This window comes from Centruroides sculpturatus, unplaced genomic scaffold (genome assembly GCF_000671375.1).
Source record: "Centruroides sculpturatus isolate CEXI.00-Female unplaced genomic scaffold, Cexi_2.0 scaffold33, whole genome shotgun sequence".
In the NCBI taxonomy this organism is placed as follows: domain Eukaryota; kingdom Metazoa; phylum Arthropoda; class Arachnida; order Scorpiones; family Buthidae; genus Centruroides; species Centruroides sculpturatus.
Genome location: NW_019384325.1, coordinates 669,503 through 674,206, shown reverse-complemented (window position 1 = coordinate 674,206; position 4,704 = coordinate 669,503). Strand labels below are relative to the sequence as shown.

The following is a 4,704-nucleotide window of genomic DNA, read 5'->3' as shown; positions in this document are numbered from 1 at the left end:
ATCGCTATTTTTCAGTAAAATATGAAAAATTAACAGATGAAAAGTGATCTATTGTTAGTTTTCTCGTTATTAACAGTTTCGGTAAACGAAGTATCACGCTCTTTCGTAAATACTATTAAATATTACACAATATTAATTTCAAGATTTCCAGTAACGCAATATTCTTACGTGTCACAATAATATACTATACGTTTATTTTATAAATCACGAAGTATGTGATAATTGGCAGAGGAACAAGATAATTGTAACCAGACAAATCGCGTTATTAGTATATTGTTTGACGTCATAAAGGCAAAACAAAATGATTTTGTTCACGTGATTAAACTCATCCAGCATCAGAGTCATCTGTGTTTGGTTCGAATTGTGCGTAGGGTGTGGTCGCCGGTATAAATTGTAAGTATTGCATCGCCATGTTATAAGTATTCTTTTTTTAAAATAAACGACTTCCAACCACTTAATGTTTCTTATCTTTACGTATGACGAATGAAATTTTACCGTATCTTATCAAAATATTCTAATTATTTATCGATTTATACAGAAATAAAAAGAATATTTTCTATTCTGTGAAGAGCATTGTTATGGGAATGGAAGATATTTATTCTTTCTGTCTGCAAGTTAACTGATAAATAGCAAACTGGTATGTATCTCCAGAAAGTTGAAAATTAAAATTACTAGAAATTTGATTTGGAAAGTGAATTATTGTTGATGTGGAATTGTTTTGTGGTTTACTTAGTGTTTATACGCCCTTCGTGATGCACTTAAGACCCCCGCGAGATAGGAATACAGACACTTTACTCTGAATGCTTTATTCGGGGTCCTACTTGGACCGGGCTATCTCCACTCTTATACATTAGTCAGGGCCGCCTGTCTTGCACATCCCTCTCTCTCTGATGTTGCCAGATCTTACCAGATCTTACCGTAACAGGAATGAGAGAAGAACGAAAATGTTTGAAGCATTTGAAATGTAATAATTTAAAGAGATGGGTATATAAACAAAATAACAAGTGATGTGTCGGGCGGAATGGTGGAAAAAAGAAAGCTCTTTATTATGGTTAATGAGAAGAAAGACAAGTTTTGCTTGATGATCCTCGAGAGATTCTTTGGAAGACGTTATTTTGACGGTCATTTGAGAGAGAGTGGAAGGAAAGATCCTTTCAACGATGGTGGCAACTTCGGAGGCAAGTTTTGTTAGATGGAGATGCTTTTGAGGAAAATGTATATGTATATATAATGTATGGCTAAACTCTAGGAGTCTCTCATTTTTCTTACAATAATGATGAGAAAAAATACAAGTTCATTTGTAATAATTTACGGTAGACACTATTAGCACTTCATATCAAAAAACGTACAACTAAAAGAAAAACTTTCAATGCTAAGTAAACTTATAGTGAAACAATTTATAAAACTATCTAAGAACTTTTAGCAGCTTTCGTATCTATCATCTTTAAGTGATAACATTTGAAAATCAAATAACTCTTTACTGATCTAAAATAATTGAAATCAAATACAAATAGAATTTTTAGATTCTAATAACAAAAAAAACTTCTCTCACATACTGCCATTCTATCTTTAAAGATGTAAAAATATATTGCTATACTACCTTTATTATTATGTTGTTGTTATTTTTCTTTTCTTGAACATTTTTGTTTAATAATGATAGATACAACAGTTGTCAAAAGTTATTGCATAGTTTTGTAAATTGTTTCAATATATGTCTATTTAATATCAAAAGTCAGAGTTTTTCTTTCATTATAATCATTTACAATTGCTGTTGTTGAATTTTCTTAATTAACAAACAAAAAAAATTGAGACTATAAAGGGGAAATTAAATGTTGGAGGTTGTAAACATGATCCATTAAAATTATTAACTGAATTATTAAAAATCAGATTAATTTAATTTGCATTTCAGATCTTTTGTTTTATCTTTTATGCATCAAATTTAATATTTCTACAATTTTGAATATTTTGATGTCAATTGTAAATTTTAACAAACGTGCCCTGTTTGCATTTGCCATTTATAATTTTTATAGTGCCCTCTTTAGTTCTTTGGAAATTGCCAATTGTTTGTTTTTGACTGTGTGGTGGTAGGAGACGCTCCTTACAATTTTCTCTTTGCTAACATTTATTCTTCATTTACTTTACTCATTTTCAGTAGTGAAGCTTAAACCTTCCTCCTAATACCACTCACCATTGCTATAACTGCATCAGTCACTGATTTATCAAAAGATGGGTAAATAATAATCTTCCTTAAATGTATGTATAACTCACATTAAATTAAATAAATTTTATAACTATGTAAAATGTCTCTATAATCCAAAATTATGGTAGATGGTCTCACAGGAAATTTTCAGTTAGGAACTATGATTTTATTCTCAAATTAAATTACATATGCATTTCAGGTTGGTACAATATATCCCAACCCCTCCTCAGTGTCTTAAGTATATAAAAATTGTACAAGAGAGAACAACACATCCGTAACACTAACACGTTATCAGCTTCTAAAACACTCAGTAGGTATACAGTATTATACATGCTTGAAGAGCTATTGAAGTAGGTTCTGTTTTCCATACTACATGTCTAGGTATAACATTTCTTATAGATCTTCTTAACTTCATAGTGTTTGGCATATGTTCTTCTCTTATAAAACATCTGAGGTAGTTCATGTCATGTTCTAACATTTCAGCCTTTTTTGTAAGTTCAGCTAACCTTATATCCATTTCTATTTTTTCTGAAATGATAATTTTGGATTACAGAGACATTTTACATAGTTATCTAATATACAGCAATCCAGTTTATATTGTAAATAAATTTTATTTCAATGCATAATACTTAAAAGTGTTTTTAGTCTTTCTTTAGAAGTTTAGTGATTTTGTATGACTGGAAATATGCTGTAGGAGTTTAACTGTTTGTCATTTAGTCTATAATACAATTGGTTTTGTTACATGTTTCAGTTAGTCTCAGTTTCCAAGAACACAGTTTAATAAGAATGTACTATATACATTTTATAATTTTTAAATATTTGTTTTCTTTGACACTTATGATCTTGCTNCGATCTTACGGTTTTTTTTTTTTTACATGTAGTATAGAAATTTATAATAAAGATACATAATGCGGTTATAATAAAATATTAATTTTAATTACATGAAAATAATCGCGCAATATATATTTATTTTTTAGAAAATCCAATGACGGCACGCTACTGGACTAGGCATTAAAAAAATGAAAGTAAAGGATAAGTTGCGTGCTTGCGGGCTGGCCTCGGGGAGTTTTCCGACTTTTCTCCACTTCCGTAACGCCCGAATAGTGCCAGTTGCCTTAATTAAAAGACTTTCTGGGAGGCATTTTCCCTGTTTCCCGCGTACGGCCAAGCAATAAAGCTTTCGGTGGGCTCATGAGATACCAACATCTCTGCTTTATCGGAGAAATAAAGCCGCACGGGCCGATCCTCCACACGAACCGTGCGAATAGAAAAGTTGCGTGCTTCATAGTAATAGGTTTGGTAATCATGCGATATTTAGGACTGTCGGTAATAGTGCTGGGCAATTAATCAATCGCAATCGATTACCTCATAATCGAATAGAAACACTAATCGATTAAACAAATTTCTCCCGCCGGTCAGAGCTCAGGAGTGGACTGAGAGATCGAGTCACGAGAGTGCGAGAAGAAGAAGATGAAGAAGAGGTTAGGCGCGCGGGGAACTATAGTTCCCCCGCCATGCTTAAACGCGTGTATTTTTTTGAATGTTTTTAATGTTGAAAAATGATGCCCTCAGTACCTTCCTTCGATGTACTGAAGATCGCACTAAAAAAATTTTAAATTTCTACGAAAAAAAAATTTTGACACAAAGCCACACCGAAATGCAAGAGTAACATATGTACCGCGCGCGCTTAACGGAGTAAGTTTTATTAGCGTGACTAACAAAGGTGGGCGGATCTGAGTTACAGTTCTAAAAAAACGCTGATTGGTTGATATCGAGTCAGTCATGATAGAAATGATCAATTAGAGCATAAAAGGCGTAAAAACAAGATTTTCAAAGCCAATAAACGGCATAAAAGTTTCCCATAGACTTAGCATTGAAAGTTTGAAAGGTGGAGTTTCTTGGGAATATTTATTGCTAAATGGGGTTGAAAACATGATAAGTAGCTTGACAGTATTTAGACGAATAAACATTCGTCTAAATACTGTCAAGCGACTTATCGTTAGCAAATTAGAAGTGAAAAAAAACGATTAAAACACGCGATTTTATAGCGATTGTTTACATACTTCGATGTGGTAGCCTACGGGAGCGTGGCATTTCGCGGGAATTTTTCCAGCAATTGTTTTTATAGATGGATCTAATCAGTGCCGGCCCGAGGCAAGTTTTAGGATCGAGCGAGATCCTATTATGGCGCCTCCCTTGGTTGCGCTTAATTTATACCAGTGATGCATGCCAGCAAGTAACTTGGAAGATCTCGACGACATCTTAATTAAGTACTGTATCTGTCTAATTTGTCGATTGAAAACAGCCGTACTCGTGGGCACTGAACTCCTCACAGTACCAATAGGAACAGTTCATATAGAATGAAAAAAATATATAGGATTAAGGTACATTTATTTATCACAAATATTATTTTTATAATGGGATCACTCATTATAAAAATTATTTTACTAACTAGTAAAAGAAAATTCAGTCAACATTCATTGATAAGATCAATAAGCATAATC

General features: G+C 32.6%; 1 protein-coding gene across 1 annotated transcript in view; it reads left to right on the top strand.

Moving 5' to 3' along the window:
* Window positions 1-4,704, top strand: part of LOC111627122 (leukocyte elastase inhibitor-like) — an 18,191-nt gene continuing 13,487 nt past the window's right edge. The window contains exons 1-2 of the mRNA XM_023370688.1: window positions 1-393; window positions 539-637. The gene's annotated coding sequence lies outside the window, so the exon portion shown is untranslated. The remainder of the gene's footprint in view (window positions 394-538; window positions 638-4,704) is intronic.